The sequence below is a fragment of the Mustela nivalis genome, assembly GCF_964662115.1.
Source record: "Mustela nivalis genome assembly, chromosome: 14".
NCBI classification, from domain to species: Eukaryota; Metazoa; Chordata; class Mammalia; order Carnivora; family Mustelidae; genus Mustela; species Mustela nivalis.
In genome coordinates, this window is record NC_139033.1 from 58,217,179 (window position 1) to 58,240,720 (window position 23,542).

General features: G+C 38.5%; 1 long non-coding RNA gene across 1 annotated transcript in view; it reads right to left on the reverse strand.

Moving 5' to 3' along the window:
- Nucleotides 1–5,785: 5,785 nt before the first annotated feature.
- The window catches only part of LOC309848251, a 30,682-nt gene continuing 12,925 nt past the window's right edge, over nucleotides 5,786–23,542 (reverse strand). Inside the window, exon 2 of the long non-coding RNA XR_014302921.1 lies at nucleotides 5,786–9,835. This is a non-coding gene — a long non-coding RNA (uncharacterized lncRNA). The remainder of the gene's footprint in view (nucleotides 9,836–23,542) is intronic.

Consider the following 23,542-nt stretch of genomic DNA (forward strand, 5'->3'; position numbering starts at 1 on the left):
TGATTTTAGAAGTGCTGACTTCAGATTCCAGAGCCTGGAGGCAAGAGGAGCTGCCTCGCATCCCTTACCCAACCATAAATTTTTCCTTCTGGTTTTGCTCTTCCTGATTCCCAGGTCCCCCGCATCTTGCCCGCTGTATCACTGAGCTCTCTTGTCAGATGTTTGCTGGTTCAGATATGCCCTGGACTCTGGAGACCACCTTATCTTCATTCTGGGGATTTGGGGCATTTTATGACAATACTGAAATTCTTCAGCATTAGAGTAGCCTAACTCCCACTCTTCCCAGCACCTTGTACCCCAGTAACTTGCCTTCTGATTCCAAAAATCCCATACTCTGCTAGAGTCTGTTTGGTTCCCCTGTGTCTGAATCCCTTTCCTCTCAGCCTGACCACCTCCCCCCAGTCCCTCTTGACTGGGATTGTCTATCATTCCATAGCTCTTCTCTCCCACCCACTCCCCCAAAGCCACTGCTGTTCTACCTTGAACTCATCAAAGTCATGAGCGGTACAGGGAGGGCTATAATCCGCTTGCTGCTGCCTTCTGAGTTCACCACACCACCCAGTGGTCCCATTCTTTGTTTTCTCCTAAGGTAATTGGTGACTTCCTAACTCCCAAACTCAATAGATAATCCTTAGTTCTCATTTCCTTCCATCTTTTTTTTCAGTATCTAACATTACTGAACACCCCCTTCTTTTGTGCTCCTCCTTCCTGACAAAGATAATCCACTGTCTTTCCAGCTCCCAAATGTATATTTCATTTTGCAATTATAGTAACACCATCCTCTTAAACATCCATTAAAAATCTAAGTCTTCCAAAAATTTTTTGCATCCACTCCATCCCCATATTAACCTGTCACAAATCCTGTTGATTTTACCTCCTAAGGGCCTGCCCCTTCTCTTGATCATCTGCACCACTGCCTTAGTTCAGTTCTCAGTGACTCCTACCAGCCTCTCCCCCTCCCTCCCATCCACCATCTCATTGTCAGAGTCATAAGTCATAGGTCATGCCAAGGAAGATCCAAGTTTTGTGAAGGCTGAAGATTATCCAATTTAGAGTTGGATAAAATAAAGTATTTCTTTTTCAAACGTGGCAAAAACAAATGGACTTGAGCACATTGCTCAGGATCTTCCAAGGGTCTTGGAAAGGTCCATGAAGATGAGGAGCTCTGAAAATTTAACATCATTACTTTCATGGTAAATACATGCCCAGCAAATGCCAGTCCTATGATGAAACCATTCAGTGGCTATCTCACCACCAGCTAAGGGATAGTATTCAAAGTATTTTGTAAACACCTATCTGGTTATCACTACAGTTGTATTATCTTTTCACTTTCCCTGACATTTCCTGCATTCCAGTCCTTTAAAAGTGTTGCCATTCTCTAAATACAAGATGGCCTTTCATCCCTCAATACTTTTTTGCAAGCTGTTCCTATATCTGTAATGTTTTGCCTTCTTCTTAACCTGGCCTTAACCTTTCAAGGAACAGGCAACTTTTACCTCATTTACCTTACTTGTGAAGGATCCCGATATGATTTGGTCTTTTTTTTTTTCTCCCTGCTAGATTTATAAAACCTTTCCTTTACCTATATTCTAATACAGCCCATTATATTGTAATTGTTCAGATTTTTTGCTTCCATCATGGTATTGTGAGGAAGAGGCCATGTTTTATTCATTTTTATTCATAACACATAGTATAGTGTTATCCCATAGAAGGCACTTAATTAATGCTTAATGAATGAGTAAATAAATGATTCTAGGTCTGATGCCTCCTGTTTTGGAACTCATGGACATCATGCTCTCTTCAGCTTATTTATGACCCCTTTCTGAACCACTCTGACAGATACCAACTTCTAGAACTGGGTACATGATGGGTACATGATGCCCATTAAATTCCCTGAATAACTTTATCACCTGCCTGGATTTCCTGCTCTCAACTACTGAATCCATTTTTCCATTCCCCAAGCACAAGCTCTAGCCTGATGAAGACGTCTTTTTAGATGTGTGTCTCAGACATTATACTAAGTGCTGTTTTCTCTCCGTTCATTATTCACAGCACATAATGTCACAACATAAAAGAGAGTGAGATGACTCTGAGAATAATCTGTGGTAGTCATCATAATGTGACTGTAATAGGGAGAAGTGTGAAGGTAATGCGGGAATTGACTCCATCCTGCCTGGAATGTATTCGCTTGTTCACTTTGGAAAACTTTACTAGTTAGAAAAAGATGGAAGAGAGTCACCTCTGCTTTTTGTCTATGGGCTTTTTTCATAAACTTGGTCATTTTACTGGCCTCTTCTCCTGTCCTTGGTCAGTGAATTGAGTTAAATGACATATTGACTGAGATCAGGTCTCTCACAGCTTGCTTCTTGGAACCAGCTATCTTTACATTAAAACATTTTTGGAGAAACAATTTTCCTTCAAACTCCATAATGGTAATGAACATGCATAGTAGAGAATGGCCTTTCTACAGAATATGTCGGTTTCACCTGTCTGGGACTCTCAGGGAGTTGTCTGCAGGCATTTGAAATCTCAGTACAGCCTCTTATGAGCTGTGTCAATATGTGTTCAACTTCCTTTTTTTTTTTTAAGATTTTATTTATTTATTTGACAGACAGACATCAAAAGTAGGCAGAGAGAGAGGAGGAAGCAGGGTCCTCGCAGAGCAAAGAGGCCAATGCGGGGCTCGATCCCAGGACCCTGGGGGACCATGGCCTGAGCTGAAGGCAGAGGCTTTAACCCACTGAGCCACCCAGGCGCCCCATGTGTTCGACTACTTGCACAAGTCATCTCCCCTCTCTGAGCCTCCTTGCTCATCTAAGGATAAATCTGTGATTATATAAGATGATTATAAAGCACTTAATGCAGAGTTTAGTAAATGTTGATTTTATTATTATTAACCTCTATGCTTTTGGCTAAATACACACACACACAAACACACACACCACTGCTTTATAGGTTGACTTAAATGCCTATCAAATAAATATCTTTATTCTGACTGCAACTGGACAAATTTGCACAACTTAAATTTTAGGTACAAAATGTATGCAAAACCAAACTCTACTAGCAAAGTTAAGGATCAAAGTGTAAAATCCTAAGAAAAAAACACATAAAATAAATAGAAGTTTGTATTGACCATCAATCTAAAATAACGAGTGGCAAAATTGTTCCTAATGGCAATTATTAAACCACTACATGTATTTGTTTCTGAACATCCACTCAAAGGAAGTTTCCAGCATTGTGTTTGGACTACATGAGCAAAATGGAATCCTCATGCTACATAAATGGCAAGGTCTGGTGACTGAGCAAGTGATGTTCAAGATAGAAAAACATTCTTGATTTTTACTATCTTTTTATTTATTTATTTATTTATAAACATTCTATTTGTTTATTTGACAGAGAGAGATCACAAGGAAGCAGAGAGGCAGGCAGAGAGAGAGGGGGGAAGCAGGCTCCCTACCGAGCAGATCCTGATGTGGGGCTCGATCCAACAACCCTGAAATCATGAGGAGCCAAAGGCAGAGGCCTCAACCCACTGAGCCACCCAGCCTCCCCTTTACTATCTTTTTAAAAGGTTTGTGTTTATCTGGCTAAATTTAATTAAAGATGTTATCTTAGAAATTTGGGTACATTTTTTTGTTTTGTACAAGGCTTTTTTGTTGTTGTTGTTTTTAAAGGTTTTATTTATTTATTTGACACAGGGAGATCACAAGTAGGTAGAGAGGCGGGCAGAGAGAGAGGAAGGGAAGCAGGCTCCCCGCCGAGCAGAGAGCCCAATGCGGGACTCAATCCCAGGACCCTGAGATCACGACCTGAGCCAAAGGCAGCGGCTTAATCCACTGAGCCACCCAGGCGCCCTGTACAGAAGTTTTTGAAAGCAACCATGATCTATTAGTACACTCCTATTAATTGACGCATACTCAGCCAGTTGGATAACTGGTAAGATCCGGTTCTTATGTTTTAAAACCTGAAGAAAAGCAAGCACATCTGAAACAGATTCTATTCAAGTTATACCCATGACTTTTTTAACCACTCCAGCTGTGAGTGGTATCCAGTTTTCCCAGCAGATCCGCTATGCCGAGAGGTTTTTGTGAAGCAATTCGCCCTGCAGAGTCCCCAGAGCAGGAAAGCCAGCCGTGAGAAGTGTTTTGAGATCAGCCTGGAGTTTGCAATGAGAGGGAAGATTTCGCGCCCAAAGATGCAAGCTAAACACAAGCTAAAAACTATCCGTAACAGGCTGAAAGCTATTTTCATGAATTTGCTGAACCTTTTGGGGAAAAAAAAAAAAAAAAAGGGAGAAAGAAAAACCTAGAATCTTTAACAATGATGAAACCCAAATTGTGTACAACTCATTTGCCTTAAAATGAAAGCTTTTATCAGCCAAGGATGCTCCATAGCGTAGGAGACACTACCTTTCCCTTAAAATTTATTCCATAGTGGTTACTGCCTTAAAATATTCATGAAATAGAGCAGAGAATAAGCCGTGTACCTCAAAGTTCCAATGAAGGATGTTTAGATTTCATCCTTCTGTATTATTACTATTATCGACTTAAGTCCCTGAGTGATAATATTCAATCAGATTTCAATCATCAAATATTTATTAAGAATGTATCTTTTCAGGGGCGCCTGCGTGGCTCAGTCAATCATCCAACTCTTGGTTTCAGTTCAGGTTGTGATCTCAGGGTCCTGAGACTGAGCCCCACACCACACTCTGTGCTCAGCTTGGAGTCTGCTTGGGGGATTCTTTTCCTCTTCCTCTCCCTCCCTCTCTGACCCTTTGACCTCCCACTCCCTCAAACCCCTCTCCAGCATGCTCTCTCTCAAATAAATTAAAAAATAAATAAAATCTTTAAAAATATAGATTTGTATATATTTTCTCTCTCTCTCTAAAAATATTTTATTTATTTATTTGAGAGAGACAGTGAGCAAGAGAGAGAACACAAGCAGGGGGAAAGCAGGCAGAAGAAGAGGGAGAAGCAGACTCCCCACCAAGCAGGAAGCCTCATTTGGGCTCAATCCCAGGACCCCAGGATCATGACCTGAGCTGAAGGCAGACATGTAACTGACTGAGCCACCCAGACGCCCCAAGCATACATCTTTAAAAAAAATATATAGAAGAAAAAAAAAAAAAAATATATATATATATATATATATATATATATATATATATCTTTTCTATGAGTTGATACAGAATGATTTTTCAGGATACATATTTTTTTTAAAGATTTTTATTTATTTATTTGACAGAGATCACAAGTAGGCAGAGAGGCAGGCAGAGAGAGAGGAGGAAGCAGACTCCCTACGGAGCAGAGAGCCTGATGCGGGGCTCGATCCCATGACCCCGGGATCATGACCTGAGCTGAAGGCAGAGGCTTTAACCCACTGAGCCACCCAGGCACCCCTTCAGGATACATTATATACTTCAGGATACATTTTAGACACAAAAGAATGTTTATAGTATGTTACCTTTTGTGTTATTAAAAAAGAGAAAATAAGAATATATAATTCTTTTGCCAAAAAGAAACACAGAAATTAAAAAACAGAAACTAATAAATTTTATGACCTATAATAAGGATGAGGGATAGGATGTGTGAGAGGAAGAGATTGGAATGAAACTTCACTGAGTAAACCTTTTTACATTATTTTGAATTTTCAATTATGTAAGTATTTTACATATTCAAAAACTAAAATTAAAAAGGATGAAAAAGTACATGCTAAATTGGAATATAAGCAAAAACAAAGAAACTAAATGTTTATCAAATTGATTAATAAACACACAAAGAATCAATTCAAGTAACTTCTTTTTTCAGATTTTATTTATTTATTTGAGAAAGAGAGCACAGGGGAGTGGGAGAGGGAGAAGCAGGCTCCCCGCTGAGCAGAGAGCCTGATGCAGGGCTCGATCCCAAGAACCTGAGATCATAACCTGAGCTAAAGTCAGATGCTTAACTGACAGAGCCACCGAGGCACCCCTCAAATAACTTTTGAACATAGTATTCTGACCATAAATTTTTGTGGGATATACTGTAAAGACAAAGAAGTGCAAAATAACCTTATGCTTTACTTGTGGATATAGAATAGTATTAGTATTATAATCTTCTAATTGTTTTATGTATATTGTAAGATAAAACAAATAAGGAAATCCATTAATAAGAAATACAGAGTTTTACTGTACAAATATGAAATAAAAGGTGGTAAAGAATATGATACTGTGGGTTAAATTTGAACTAGAGATTTCAGAAGGAAATTTCTAACTTACTTCCCCTGAAATGGTCTAGAATACTGTTTCAGAGTGAGCTCTGTGGTCTCCCTGAGTCAGAATCATAAATGGTATTTTTTTTGGAAATCTAGTCTCTTGGGCTCCTTGACAGACTTACTTAGGCAGAATCTCTGAGAGCAGGATCTATAAATACAAATTTTTAATTAAACTTTCTATATTGAGATCATTGTATATTCTACATGCAATTTTAAGGAATAACAGAAATCCCATGTATGCTTTACCCAATGGTAACATCTATCAAAGCTATAGTACATTGTCACTACCAGGACATTGACACTGATTCAGTCAAAATACAGAATATTTATATCATTTCCAGGATTTCTCATAGCCACACCCACTTCCCTCCTGTCTTCTTCCCCTCATCCCTACCTCTACCCCTGGCAACTCCTAGTCTGCTCTATAATTTTGTCACTTCGAGAATGTTATATAAACAAATTCATACAGTATTGTGCAGATATACGTTGTTATTTCTTAGGATAAATGCCCACGAGTGCAATTTTTGGGTCCTATGAATGTTATATATTTAGTTTAAAAAAAAAAATGGTGGAACTATTTCCAGAGGGGCTGTATTTACATTCCCACCAACAATGTATGTGATCCAGTATCTCCACACCCTGTGAGCACTAAAAAACAGTGACTATTTTGTAATGACAACACCCTACTGATAGGTGGGTAGTAAGCTGTCCTTGTGGTTTTAATCTGTGTATCCTTAACAGCTAATGATGTCGAATATCTTTTCATATACTTTCTTACCATCTGTATATCCCCTTTGGTGAAAGGTCTCTTCATGTATTTTCCCATTTTATGATATTGGGGTTTTTTAAAAATCATTTTTCACTTAATTGTTGACTTTTGAGCATTCTTCATATACTCCAGATACTAGTTCTTTGTCAGAAATATGGTTTGCAAATACCTTCTCCCAATCTGTATCTTTCTTTTTCCTTCTCTTGGTGCTGTCTTTTGCAGAGCAAAGGGTTCTAGTTTGGGTAAAGTCCAGTTTATCAATTTTTCCTTTTCTAGGTTCTGCTTTTAATGTCAAGTCTAACAACTCTTTTCCCAAAGATGCTGAAAATATTCTTCTAAAGATTTTTCCAAAAGCTTTAAGGTTTTATGTTTTACATTTAAGTCAGTTATACACAGTAAGTTAGTTCTTAGATAAGGTGTGAGATTTATGCCAAATTTTTTTTTTTCCTACAGATGTACAGCTGCATCAGTACCATGGAATCGCTTTTGTACCTTTGTCAAAACCCAGATGAGAGTATTTGTGTGGGTCTATTTCTGAATCCTCTATTCTGTTCCATTGGTCTATGTGTCTTTCCCTCTACCAATATAGTCTTTATTCCTATAGCTTTATAGTAAGTCTTGAAATTGTAAAGAATGAATCCTCCCACTTCATTCTTCTTTTTCAAAATTGTTTTAGCTTTCCATGTAAAAAAATTAGAATAATCTTGTTTATATCTCCCCAAAAAAATCTTGCTGGATTTTTAATACAAAGTACATCAAACATGTGTAACAGTTTAGGGAGAACTGACCTCTTTACTCTGTTGAGTCTTCCAATCGATGAACATAATAACTCTATTTCTCCATTTATTTAGATCTACTTTGATATTTTTATTAGCATTTTTCAGTTTTCAGGAAACAAATCATTTGGATGTTTTAAAAGAGCTACACCCAAATATTTCATGGATGGTTTTTTTTGAGTGATTGCAAATGGTATCGTATTTTTAATTTACATGTCCATAAGTCCATTGCTAATATTTAGAAGTGCAACTGACTTTCATGTGTTTATCTTGTGTCCCATGATCCATTTATAGCTATCTTTTAGAGTCCTTGGGATTTTCTACTGATAGAATCATGTCATGTGCAAATCCAGTTGTATTTCTTCCTTTCTGACCTAAATGTCTTTTATTTCCTTTTCTCAATTTACTGAATTAAAGCGAATGTCCAGTGTTATGTTGAGTAAGGGTTGTAAAAGCAAACATCCTTGCTTTGTTCAAAAGTTAAAGAGAATACATTGAGTCTTTCACCATTAAGTTATAATAGTCCCTGTAGGGTTTTTTGTAGATGCTCTTTACGTAAAAGTTCCATTATTCCTATTTTTCTGAGAGTTTTTATCATGAATGGGCATTGAATTTTGTCAAGTGCTTTTTCTGCATCCATGTATGATTGTGTGGTTTTTACTCTTTAGCTTACTAATAGAGTGTACTACACTGATTGATTTTTGAATATTAAACCAAGCTGGTGTCCTTGAAATAACCCCCCTTTGTTTATGGTATATAATCTATTTTACACTATGGAACTGGCTGATATTTTAAGGATTTTTGTGTCTATATTCATGAGGGATATTGTTCTCTTTTTTTTTTTTTTTTATTATCTTCAACTGGCTTCAAGAATACCAGCTTCTTAAAATGAAAAGAAGATTGTATAGAGAGAGATTGTTGAGAATTGGGGTTAATTCTTCTTCAAATATTTTATAAAATTCTCCAGTGAAACCATCTGGGCCTATAGATTTCTTTTTCAGGAATTTTCAAATCACAAATTCAATTGATTTGGTAGTTAATAGGGTGACTCAAATTATCTATTTCATTATTGGGTGAGTTGTGATAGTTCGTGCTTTCAAGGAACTAGTCCATTTCCTTTAAGTTGGTAAGTTTAGGTGTGTTGTGCTGTTTGTGATATTACCCTATTATTCTTTTGATATCTTCTGGGTCTGTAATGGTATCCACCCTTTTCTTCCTGATACTAATAATGAGTGTCTTCTCTCTTGGTTGGTTTTGATTTTGTTTTGTGGTCAACTTTGTTGCAGATTTTTTATTTTATTGATCTTTCAGAAAACCATAATTTTGTTCCACTGATTTTTCTCTAACACTTCTATTTTCAATTTCACGGATTTTTTTCTTAAACTTCTATCTCTATTACTTCCTTCTTTCTATTTGCTTTGAGATAAGTCTGCCCTCCTTTTCTAAATTCTTAAACTGGGACCTAGGTTATCAGTTTGAATCTTTTCCTTTTTCCCAAGGCATGCATTCAATGCATTTAATTTCCATTTTAGCATTGCTTTCTGGAATCTGTATTCCACAAAGTTTGGTATGTTGTATATTCATTTTCATTCAGTTAAATTAATTTTTTACTTCCCTACAGACGTCCTCCTTGACTCATGGATTATTTAGAAGTGACTTGTTTAGTTTTCAAGTGTTTGGAGCATTTCCTTTTATCTTTCTGTTAGTGATTTCCAGTCTGGTTCCATTATTATTGGAGAATTGATCATCTATATGATTTCAGTTATTTTAAACTTGTTGAGGCTTGTTTTACAACACCCCTTTTTTTTATTCAGTTTTTTTTTCTACTTTCTGATGCTTCAAGCTTCTTTTATTATTTCCTTTTGCTTAGAGAATTTCCTTTAAGCCATTCTTTTAAGATAGATCTGTTGGTGATAAATTCTCTTACTTTCCTTTCATCTAGGTTGACAGCTCTTTTCTTTCAGCACTTGAAAATGCCACTTTTTTTCCTGACCTCCATAAATTTAGAGGAGAAGGACACTTGTTCAAATTATTCCCCCTAAAAAAAATGCCAATAATAAATGTAAAATGAATGACTGAATTTTTTAAAATCACCATTTTGCAAATAACCAATATAATAATTATTCTGGTAAGCATCATTAATAAGTGATAAAATTAATGAGTGAACAGTATATACACATCTCATTATATTACCCCATAAATTTCTAACTAATTACAGAAAACAAAGGTGCTTTTACAATGGAACAACTTGATGGTCACCACCTTCACCACATGGTCAAAGTTAGCATTGTTATAGAGGAACGCTGACAATATGTGCCTCCTAACAGAATGTGATACGGTAAGAAGTGTGGACCCTCACCTATGCACTACTGTGACAAAAGTCAATCAATCAATCAATCAAATCATGAAAATTGAAAGCAGGCACTCAACCAGATATTTGTAGACCAAAGTTCATGGCAGCGTATTCAAAATAACCAAAGGGTAAAAACAGCCCAAATGTCCATCAGTGGAGGCAGGGATAAACAGAATGCGGTACATACACACAATGGAATATTACTGTACCTTCTAAAAGAATGAGATTCTGACACATTGCATCAACATGTATGAATCTTGAAGCCATTGTCTATGTGAAATAAGTCAAACACCAAAGGATAAATATTGTGTGTTTCCACTTATACGACGTGGCTAGAATAATCACATTCATAGAGACACAAAGTAAAATGGTGGCTAGCAAGGCCTGCACTGGGGCAGAATGAGGAGTTACTGTTTAATGAATACACAGCTTCCGTTAAAATGAGGAGAAAGTTCTGGAGAAAGTGGCGATGGTTGCACGGCGATGCAGATGTGGTTAATGCTCTAAAGTCACAGTGGTAAACTCCTGAGTGGTTAAAATGATAACTTTTATCTTATATGCTTATTCTAGGATGATTTAAAAAAACTCATCATGAAAATCAAGCCAGGAAATTTCAGAATGTGGGATATTTTACAACATAGAGGGCCTAGACCGTTCAAAAAAAGCAGGGTCACGAAAAATACAAAAAGATGGAGGGGAGGTTGTACAGACTTAGCTAGATCAGTTGCACCAAGTGTGAATAATTTAACTGAATCATAAATTTCCTCTTGAGAAAGCTATAAAGTATATTTCTGTGATAATTGGGGATATTAGATCTGTTGTATATAAGAATACATAGAATTATTGTCAAGTTTGTGGTAATAATATTGTGGTTATCAAGTAGATAAATGCTGAAGTATTTATGAATTATGATGTGCTCTCTACAACTTACTTTCTTTTTTTTATTTTTTTTTAAGATTTTATTTATTTATTTGACAGACAGAGATCACAAGTAGGCAGAGAGGCAGGCAGAGAGAGAGAAGGAAGCGGGCTCCCTGCTGAACAGAGAGCCCGATGCGGGGCTCGATCCCAGGACTGTGGGATCATCACCCAAGCCGAAGGCAGAGGCTTTAACCCACTGAACCACCCAGACGCCCCTACAACTTACTTTCAAATATAGACAGAGAAGAAATGTGGCCAACATGTTAGTAATTGGCAAATATGGGTGAAGGGGTAGATGGGTAGTCACTCGACCAATTTGTTCAACTATTTTGAAAGTTTGATATTTTTCAAAATTAACGACTTGGGTTGAGAAATACCATTTGCTGACTTGTTCATTACGGCAAATGGAGCAGGAGCAGGAGCAGGGAGCCCTTCCAGTCCCTATTCTAAATATAGAAAAATTCTGGATGAATGTTTTTTCCTTAATACATGGCTAGACTTGAAAGGAAGAAAAAAGGAAGCTCAAGTTCCAGAAATGAACAGAAGTGAAAGGCAAATTGTTGACTGGAAGCTGAACTAAACAACAGCCCAAGAGCATCCAAACCAGGAATAGATGTTGGAGGCTAAAGGGAATGAGGTCCCCACTCCTGTGAAGAGAGTAGCCAGGCTTAGCTTCCAGGACCCCGGAAGGTGGGAATTTTTAAAATTTAAAAAAAAAAAAAAAAAAAAAAAACTTCACCCTCCCAGAATCTATATGGCTGCCAGCTAGCTGTCTGTCTAGAGATGGGAGTGGGAAAAGAGGGGAAGAAATCTGAAAGCCAGCCCAGCCCCCTGAGTGGCTAGGAGCCATGTCCCCATTAGTCCAGAATCTATTAAATCCCAGCAAAAGTGAATGGAATGATCCCCACAGGAGCACCTTCGTCACCGATGCAACAATACAAACCAAGCCAAGGCAGAAACAAGGGAATTTATTATTACTTTATTGGGCTTTGCTTTAAAAAAAACAAAAACAAAAACAAAAACACAGAACTCTCAGCTCCCAGTAGAATGTTCTAGAATTTCCCTTGCCTCTTTGCAGGAACTAGAGGGGAGAAGACACCCAAGTGAAGGTCGCTGTGGCCTCTCCCCCCTAACCCAGCCTCTGAAAATACCAACAAGCATCAAATTTTTCTGCATGGTCCCAGTGTTCCTGATTATTAAACAATCATCTTTACTTAGAAGGGGCAATGTCAGTTTGTTTTTCATTTATCAGCAAAGGGATGCAGTTTGCTTTCTAATAAAGATCCTATTCTCTGGATCTTTCAGTCCTTGATGGAGATGCACCCTCTCTTCCTACCTTGGTTAGGCGTTTCTGAAAGTGACTTCTTCCCTGAGACCTGTCTTTTATGTTCTGATGATTTACTGAAGAATGTTTCCTTCCAGTTCAATGATCTTTCCTTATCTCTTAGCATTTTTTTCCTCACTGTTCTATAATCTACTAAGGGCTGCTTGTGGCATCTAACACGTGACAGCTTGCAAGGATAAAGGACACTGATGCACACATACCTATTTAAAACAGCACTGCTTAAAAAAAAAAAAAAAAGTTTTATTTATTTATTTATTTATTTGTCAGAGAGAAAGCACAAGCAGGGGGAGCAGAAGGAGAAGCAGGCTCCCCACTGAAAAAGAACCCTGATGTGGGACTCGATCCCAGGACCCTGGGATCATGACCTGAGTGGAAGGCAGATGCTTAACCAAATGAGCCACTCAGACATCCCAAATACAGCACTGCTTTTTACTTTTTCTTTCCTTTTTTTTTTCTTTTCTTTTCATTTTTTTAAGTAGGCTCCCTGCCCATTGTGGGGCTTGGACTCACAACCCTGAGATCAAGAATTGCTTTTTACTTCATCTAAAGCGCTAGATATTGGCCTGATTGAAATCCCATTTTGGATATGAGAGAATGGAGATTGATTTTAGGGAATGATCAATAATGATGGTAACTGTGTTTGGCTTTGTTTCCTATTCTTTCATCCGTCATTGCTCACCCCAGCACAGTGACCTCCCCTCAGGACCTGTATTCTTCTCCCAGGTCAGTCTAAATCATGGTCTTCCTTTCGAACCTTCAATGATGGATGCTCGTTGGCAAGTCTGTTCTCTTGTTAGATGATTATAATTATCAAGAAATGTGTTTTGAAAGTGATCTGAAAACTGTTCTATCATTTCCACCCGTCGATCCTAACTCTGCCCCAGAGGTAAAGCAGATCCTTATGATCTGAAGATTCATATTTGCAAATTCACCTACAAGCTAAAATTTTTCTCTATCCCCACAATCAGGACTCCCAACACTTTTGTGGTCATTTGCAGGCATGTGCAGAAGGGTGAAAATTTTGAGGAGGCCTCCCAAATGAGGTCAAACAAAGGGACACTCCGCCTTCTTGCTGCAGCTGTCACATTACATAGAAACGTCCCTTTTGCCATCTATTAATGCCATATTTTACATTTGTATGTGCTTTTTGTTGGTGGTCTCACTGCTTCAGATGGCCCCTGAGCAGACTGCTGTCCGAGTGCAAGAAGGCTGTCCTATGACTTACAGAGAAAACATGTGTGTTAGAGAAGCTTTGTTCACGAATGAGTTAAAGCACTACTGGACATGAGTTCAATGTTAATAAACCAACAAGATGTATTTAAAATGGTGTCTAACAAAAACACACATAAAATGAGGTTATGTGTTGCTTGGTTGATAAATATGTTGTGACCAGAAGCTCCTAGAAGCCTAACCCTATATTTCCTCCCAGGAGCGATGGTTCAGTATTCATTAATTCATTGTTCTTGGTAACTTCAAAGAACATCTCTCTCGTGAGTAATGGGAATTAACTGTCCTTCTTCATGCTAGGGCATAGTTTGTTCACCTGTTATCAGAGAAAATGACTCATGTGGGTTTCACTTTTCTAGAAATGGGATGAAAGGGAAAAGGAATAAATATTTGTGAGGTGGATTGGGAGGAAATTATGGTTCTAAAGCAGCTTTGAATTTCTCCAAGTTCTTATTAGGAATATAGAGTATTGCTCTCAGGGCACGATGAGAGTCAGGAAGAATTAAGAGCATTCCAATAATAGTCATCTTAACAACCACCTCACTTGTGGTGCACTTTACATTTTATGAACTATTTCCACGGACATTATTTCATTTTCTTTGCACTTACAGCCATACTATGAGGTAAGGGGTGGGATTATTCCTATTCCTGATGAGGAACTGAGAGCCTTTGAGTGGAAGCAGATCGATCAGGCTTCTCAGCTTATCCATGGCACAACAGGGGTCTGAACCAGACCCGTGGATGTAGTTTGCTCTTGCTAACAGCTTTCCAGGCAAGCCGTGCTTCTCCTACCTCTGTTTGCTCTTCCCCTTTATTAGTGCATCATTCTTGACCCTCAATTTTGTAATCCATTAAGCTAAACCCCTGTTAAAAAACCAAGCCCTAAACCTAAAATGTGTGTGTCTTAGTCGCACACACAGCAACTTAGGAACCCGATGCTGTTCAATGTGCAACTATTAAGGGCAGGTTGTAAGCCCAACTCCAGACAATGTGGATAGGAAAGTCGAGAAAATTTTATCAGGGAAAATAAAATGAACATACATAAAACACTGACATTAGTGACTTTGGTGTGCAAACCAACAATCACAACTTCAGTCATTTTACTTAGGGCATCCTGGTCATGCAATCTGGAGACAGCAGTGATTTGTTTGTTGACAAAGGAAAAGCAAGCTTGCAGTTTGGAGGTCATGGGCACCTCAATACATGGTGCAGCCAGAACACCATATAGTGCTGAAATGCACTCCAGAAAACGGGTGGGTTAAGAGAACCCACGGAGACCTTCTGGAGAACTAGTCCCCATATCATTTCTGTTGCCAGTGACCACAACCTACAATCCCTACTCAACCAGGGTTCTATTGGCTGACATTTCAAGATCTCAGGAGGCCTCAGAAATGTTCTTGTGGGGTACCTCAAGAGGTCAAGAGGACCAAGGTACCTTGAGCAGACACAAGACCACATTTACCTGACCAATGATTGCGTATAGCCCGTCAAACTTGCCTTTGAACTTGCAGTCCCTACTTGAGCCTTTAAAGCAACCCCATTTTTATTTGCCCTTTGTGAAACTATCAAATTGCTTGTTGTGAATTAAGAGATGATCATATGAAAATAGCTATTAATAACAAACAAGAGAGCCCCTGTGAAATAAACAAAGACAAAAACAGCCCCAAATGAGGTGACTTTAAGAAGATAAGGCTTTACTAGACATGGGGATTTAAAAAGCCCCAAGGTCAGCCTACCCAGCAATTTGCTGCTCAGAATGGCCCTGTAGTACACATACCCCTTCAAAACAGTACATTTCAAATTCTGCAGAAGGCACTGTACACTTTGGGAACGTATCCCCAGTTTACATTTTTTTGCTTGCGGGGCAGGGGATGCAATGTCTGAGAAAAATGTAAAAGAAAAATAAAAGAAAAAAAAAACCCAAATCTGATATAATAGATCACATTGTCCATATTCTCCAGTGGAAAGTTGGGCAAAAAGTGAAGCCCTTTATTACATAATTCCCCACTGAGGGTAGTGGACTCAAGAGACCATGTCAGTATACCCACAGCATATAGGTATTTTTATTGGCTAAAAATTTCCATCCAATGGAGCTAGGACTCAGAGGCATGAGAAGAGAAAGTCTTCTAAGTCCTGAAGGAGAAATCTCTAAGAAAAAATTAGGTGCTAGTAAAGTTGGAAAGAAGAGGACATCAGGCATTTTTACTGTTTTAATAATTTGGAAATAGTAAGATATGTATTCTGTTCAGAATTCAATGCCAGTTTGGGCACCTGGGTGGCTCAGTGGGTTAAGCCGCTGCCTTCGGCTCAGGTCATGATCTCAGGGTCCTGGGATCGAGTCCCGCATCGGGCTCTCTGCTCAGCAGGGAGCCTGCTTCCCTCTCTCTCTCTCTGCCTGCCTCTCAGTGTACTTGTGATTTCTCTCTGTCAAATAAATAAATAAAATCTTAAAAAAAAAAAAAAAAAAGAATTCAATGCCAGTTTAAAAGGCAGGCCAGTAGGAGAGCTCTGCCTCTCTGCTTCTCATCCTACCTGGGCAAATGAGGAGAGAGAAGCCAATTTCTCTGAACAGAAGATGTTTGCTGTTGCTGCAATTATTATTATTATGAGCAATCTACTTCCTGCACACTGGAAATGTATTAACTTACTCACCTGATCAAGATCATTTTGAATGTCTTGAAAAAGGGGCACCTGGGTGGCTCAGTTGGTTAGGCAACTGCCTTGGGCTCAGGTCATGATCCCCGAGTCCTAGAATCAAGCCCCACATCGGGCCTCCCTGCTCAGTGGGGAGTTGGATTCTCCCTCTCTCTCTGCCCCTCTCCCCACTCACCCATTCTCTCTCTCTCTCTCCCAAATAAATAAAATCTTAAAAAAAAAAAAAAAATTTTGGATGTCCGAAAGCCATTAAGAAATAATTAGGGGGAAATGCCCCACTGCATTGACAATGCTTTCCTTAATGTAACCAAGAGACTTCAGTTTAGTATGTCACATAGGAATGAGACAGGGATTCCGGGTCTCCCCCTCGTGAGGGGGGAAAGGAGAAGTGGGAGGGTGAGCGCCAGGTCACTCGGTTTTGCCTTTCTGACAGAACGTGACATTTATCCTTACCACTCTGTCAGATGCCTGAAATTCTCATGTCTTTACAAAATATTTTTCTATTTAGTTGAATCAGGCAGCACAACTACAATATGTCTTCTCTCTGTGACTGCCTTTCACAGCCTTTGCCTTCACGAGACTTAGATGAGGTTTGGGTGATTCATGGCGCTTAAACTTCTCCAGAGCACTTTTTCAATTGGAAAATTCTCCTAAACTGAATGCATCATCAGCACGGTTGTCCATGCATAAAAGAACTAGAAGCAAAACAATGAGCACCATTTTTTAAAACCTACGCTTAAGCCAAGAAAAACAGTTATATCACAAAATGTTAAAAGACCTTATTTTTCAGTTTCCAGGAATCTTTCATGGAGAACATGGCCTATCTTTGTCTTAGAGCCCTTTATTCTAGGCTTTGGAAATTACAAATAAAAGAAATAGTTTATATTCAGTTTAGCTTATCTTCAGGTTATTAACATGATATATAACAACACAAGTAATACCACCTGCTATATTTATGGAGAACTGATCGCCCCTCAACCACATTAATTTTTTCCTTCATTCTTTGGGAAGATGCTCAGGAATTGTTTGTATTTTAGTTGATTTTCTCATTATTATTGCTGTATTATTTATTAAATAAGATCATTCTTTTAAGTGCTTTAATGTAAAAGATAGTTTTTTGTGAAAATAGAAGTTATGCTAAAAGACCCAAATTTTTACCTGGAGCTTCCAATTAAAGTACTTGCCTAACTTTTTGATCCATAAGTAAGCACTGGACGATGGAGAGAGTATCCCAGGAGGAGTCAAGAGTTGCAGACTCTAGTCCTTTCAATACCGACTCAGCTTGTCCAAATGTAAAGTGGGCTTCGTAAAAGTTTCCCATCCCAATGTCACAGATATGTATTCTTTCACTTAAATTGCTTTCACTTAGTTTGCTGAGTACAATTATAAATCTGAAGAAGTAGGGCAGGGCACTGGGTGAGACAGATTGTATAGGTTTGAATCCAACTCCTCCACTTACATGTTATGAACTTGAGTACATTTCTCCATCTGTAAAATGGTACCCACCTCCTAAGTTTGCTGTGAGGATTAAGTGAGTCAAACATGAATCTGTAGCTGGCACACACAGTAAGCACTCAACAAGTGTTAGGCTCTATCGATATTGTTCTTACTGGTTGCTAGAGATACGAGATAAAAATATACAGCCCCTATCCTCACAAAGCTTATTATCTAATGTGAGGAGGATACGTGAACAGAGGAAATCAATCACATAATTCCTACAATAGAAAGCTATTTAAGAATGGAGAAGAGAAGAATCTTTCACTTGCCAGGACCAGCTGGAAAAACTGAAGCTATTTTGTTCTCCCCAAGTTATATCTGAATCCACAGCTAAACATGTGCCATTGCATTGGGTCTTCTTGCAAAACTGAAATATTTTCACACCAGTAGAAAGGGTAGAAATGTTTATAATAGAACTTGAGATCATATACATGATGTGTAAGTTGGAACTCTTCTTTTACATGGAAAAGAAACTCAAATCAAATTCAAATCAAAAAGAGGATCCATTGCCTTATGTAACTGAAAAACTGAAGAGTTCAGCTTGCCTTAACAAGGTCAACATCTCTTTCTCTTTCCTCCCTAAGTGGCTCCCTCTTTATTCACAGTTAAACCCATCTTCCCCATGGGCTGGCATCAGGGACCTCCAGGCTTATGCTCAGTCCATCGAGTAGCCCCAGCATGCAGAGAACTCCTCTTCCCCACTAGTTCCAGAAGAAGCCAAATCTGCCTCTCATTGGTCAGGCAGCTGTTAGGAGGATATAATACCCAGACTAGCTAGATTTTGGCCATATACCCACCTTTGGAATCCATCAGAACAACATGAAGTGAGAATGGGAAGTGGGTAGTTCCCACAAGAAGAAGGTTGGTGAGTTCTATAAACAGAAAGAGGGTTCAACACCAGGCTGTAACTTTAGTAGCTGTGTAAGCTTGGGAAGGTGCCAGAACCTTCTGGAATTTAGCTCCAACGTCAAGAAAGGATGAGTATCAAACTACATTGAACTACTTCTATTACCATTGTACCATTAAACTTCTTGAATTCTATTGTCCTACTTTTCTAGGAAAATGGTATATAGAATGTTTAAAGACATCTGTTTCTTAAAAATAAATTATTCTAGAAGAAGCAGCTTTTATGAATTTCCCAAAATGGAGCTCTGGCATAGAAGATTAAAGATGAAATGGAGTCAGATTGAGTTCTCAGGGCACAACTTCCTCTTGGGGATATCTTAGACACTACTAAAATATGACTCGATTCATTTTATATTACCGCTTCCTTTCAAAGATCCACCTCAAACCACACTCTTGGAATAATTATTCAATCAATTTTCACAGATTTTTCCCGAGGAAGACAGAGGAATCCAGTACAGTTATTTATCAATCCCATTTCACACAAAGAGAAACTGAGATAGTTTAAGTTGTATTCCAAATTGATATAACAAGCTTAATCAGTTAATGGAGCTAAAATTAATCCAAAAGTCACCAACAGGCAACATAGCCAAAAAAGCGACAAGGTGAGATAACACAAAAACTCAGGTTACTAAATCAGGCTCACACGTAGGAAATATATTTAACCTACAATATCAAACTTTTCTAATAATCTTAAGGACATAAGTGAGACTCAGATGAAGCAGAGACATGTTCAGCGCATCAGTTCAGTTTCCCGGATTATATTTTTTGCCACACTGGGTGACCTCTAGACTCAGATCTACCAAGTGATGTCTCTAAGCTTCTCTACACCTATCATGGGACTCGAACTCACAAGCCTAAGATCAAGAATCACATGGTGCACAGACTGAGCCAGTCAGGCGCCTCCCAGAAGTCATTTTGATCATAAAGCATTCCTACATAATCTTCAGTTAGTTACATTGTTTTCATAACATTTTCCAGGAACCATGCCCCCAAATCCACAGATTCTAGGTTGGTTTGTCACAAGGAATCCCAGATAACCAGGTTCACTCTGCTCAAAGCATTCTACAGTTTAGGGCTCTCCTGGGGGTAAATACCACTATTTCGATAGCAGGAAGTCTGTCATTAGACCAAGTCACCTTATTTCTTCCCAAGTCCATCTCCTCAAAGGGGCTCAATAGTAAGGGAATGAAAGGCCTGGGAAATACCCCTATCCCATTCAAGCTGATCTGAGTTGCTGGAAAGATTCTCATATTCAATGACCATTTAAATGATTCTGTCTTGACCAACTTAATCCAGGACCTTCTGAGCCGCACTGGAATCAATCCCAATATAGTCAATTCTATGTAGTACCCAAGTATTCCAGCTTTCAGGAAGCTCTGCAGTTGATGACCCACCTTGGCTTAGCCCTGACTTTAGTGAAGTGTTTATCTCTACAAAAGGTTTGTCTTCTGTATACTCAGGATAGACTCTCACTTACATGTTATAAATTCAATGACAACAAAGAATTTCAGGACCCCAAAACATCATTGCCTATCAAAGCAAGTGCTTGAAAATCTACTTTCTACTTTTGTGAGATTTATTCCTCTGAACTAAGCATTAGCCTTTCTATGCAATCATCCTTAAAGTACCTCAAAAGTAATACTTGAGTGGCTCAGTTGGTTGAGTGTCTACCTTTGGCTCTGACTGTGATCCTAGGTCCTAGAATGGAGTCCCCCATTGGGCTCCTTGCTCAGCCGGGAGCCTACTTCTCTCTTGCCTGCTCTGCTGGCTGCTCTCCCTGCTTGTGCTCGCTCTTGCTCTCTTGCTCTCTCTCTGACAAATAAGTAAATAAAATCTTAAAAAAAAAACCTCAAAAAGTGAAATTGACTGGGTCATTTACACCCATAATAAACAAATAAACCACAGCATCATCCTTAGAAATAGGACATCCCATAGTTACCTGAGAATATCAATTATCTTTAGTCCTTAGAAAAGGGTTGGGGGATAGTGAAGAATAGCAAAGGGAATATGAAGGGAAAAGGCATATTCTGAAGATAAATTTTAAATCGGTTTTCTTTATATAAATAATCATCATCTACACATCTAACTCTGACACAAAATATGTTTAGCTACAGCATGGTAAAATTTTTCTGGTTTAGTGAGATACATCAAGGGCCAAATATAAGATTGGCTAGCTATATATAATTTTTTTTCAGATTTTTTTTTTGTCCTCTGACTATTTACTATTTACTTTATTTACTATAGTAGGTGGGTAGTTGCTCTATCTTTTCACATTACTCATAGCTGGTTGTACACAGATAAGGTAATATCCAACATCTAGCGAAATCTAGCCACCATTTTATTTTACTTGCCCGGGGACTATTTGGTTTTCAACAGGCTCTAGAGATAGACTTTCACGTTAGAAGATTTTCCTATCATTCCCCCTTTGATAGTAGACATAGCTTAAGAGTATTCCCAGGAGAATTAAAATCATAATATCTTTGACATTTTTAGAATAATCAGGAAAAGAGGCGACACTTGATTTCTGGAAGATGCCACCATCAAGACAGCCAGATAGCCAAAGCAACCACTTCTTAAATCACCCATGACAACCATGTATTTCTGCATGAAGCTACAGTTAAACTATGAAAATCTGACTAGGTCTCTTAACCTATTTGTGTCCAGGTTCCCACTGTGAAACAGGGCTAATAACAACACTTAGGCCCTAGAGTTGTAGCAAGAAGCCAGTGTGGTGATCTACGAAAGGAAAGCCCTATGAAAAACATAACTTGTTGTGCAATTTTCAGTCATTAAATAGGTATTGAGTATTGAGTGCCTACTGTCTACCAGGCACTATACGGTCCACAGAAAGATCAATGTAAATAAGGCACAATCCCTACTGTAACAGGCTTTCAGTTTAATAAGGGAAAGAAACAAATGGCTTGTGGCAGTGGATTAAGTGCTGTAGGGAAGGAATTGTACGGAGTTCTTTGTGGGGCAGCTGTAGGCATGAAAACTAACCCATTTTGAAGAGATGGGCAGTGCAGGAAAAGATCTTCGAGGACTGGTGTAGAGGGGAAATGGGTATTATAGACGGAGAAGATGCAAGGTCCTGAGACAAGAAAAAGCCCCACAAATATGCAGGATGGAAGCGTAGAGTAATGAGACAAAAATCTGCAGGGGGCTGGGTCATGATTGTTTATGCTCCTCTCATACATCTGCAAGTCTTCTTGTAAACTTTCAAGTGCTCTAAAGAAAAATTGTAAACGAAGACATAGAGGCAAGACTTAAGTACTTGAGAAATATTGAGACAGAAAAGATAGGACTTGCTCATTCAACAAAGATTTATGGAACTTTTTAAATTAAAATGATGTAACTTCTCTTAATACACAAATTACATGAATAAAGGAGAAAGAAAGAAAAAAGAAAGAATTTTTTTTCAGGTGTGTTTGTAAGAAAGTTAATTTTTTTTCTTGGTATCCTCAGCAATTAAATGTTTAAATTACAGTTTATAAGTTTACCTGGGTTCCCAAAATACACGTATCAGAATCAATATTCCTCATGACATGTAATTTCAGGGCATTTGTAATACTATCTTTTCCTCCTACAGCTAGCAACATCCCTAAAGCTTTCAGAAGGTAGCCTTAGGACTCAAAGCCAAAATAACTCTTTGGAAACTGCCATTCCAGATTAAGTTTCATTGGACTGACTTTCTTTCTTTCTTTCTTTCTTTTTTTTAAGATTCTATTTATTTGTTTGAGAGAGAGCATGAGAGGGGAGAAGGTCAGAGGGAGAAGCAGACTCCCCGTGGAGCTGGGAGCCTGATGCAGGACTCGATCCCAGCACTCTGGGATCACGACCTGAGCCAAAAGCAGTTGCTTAACCAACTGAGCCACCCAGGCATCCTTAATTGGATTTTCTACTCTTTCCTGTTTGAGCTTAGATATCACTTCTTCCAGGAAGCTTTCCTTAAGCTCCCTCCTGTCCCCATCTCAGTTAAGAGACTTTCGCAAGTGTGTGTACAGCATCTGCCCTTCCTCCTCCATAGCTCTCGCCTCACCATATGAGTATTGCCTACCACTCATCCATCTCACCCACCAGAATGTTGAACCCTAAGGCTCATAACCACGTCTACCATGTTTATTACTACCCCCTAAATGCTTTGTACAACAGCTGTCGCATAGTGAGCGCGCAACACTCATTGCCTGAATATCCAAATAAGCAAATGAAGAAATAGGTAGGAATTGAAAGAACAGTCGTTAATCAACTGCCACTCTTCAATCTGTAAGTACATATAGAGCATCTACTATATGCCAGGAATAATGACACCTTCGAATTCACTATGTAAAGGACAATGACGATAATCATGTTTTTGCTGTTTTCCTTTGACCCAAATGAAATGGCATGATAATACACATGCTTTGATCACTGAAAATGCTATTTTTTAATAGTTAGTAGATAGGAAGCAGATTCAGTTCTCCCAAGATGGTCATCTTTGGAATGCTAAAAACAAAGCAATTTGGAAAACAGATTAAAATAAGGTACAGTAACCCCACGAAGGTGAGGCTACTCACAGATACCAGGTAGAGAACAGAAAGGAGGCACAAACCAAATGAGCTCAATTTTTTTTTTTTATTCTTGCAAATGATGTCACCATTAAAACTTCTTGGTGTTTGTTGAAGACTCCATTTCCAGCTTCAGTCACATAGTTCGTATGTGTTGCATCTATTATAAGGATATTACGAAGATTACTTAGGCACCGATCTAAATCTTGGATAATTAGAGACAATAAGAATAAAACAACGGATGACTGACTCGGAGCGGCAGTGAGGACGTGTGAATGAGTTCACAGAAGAAAACAG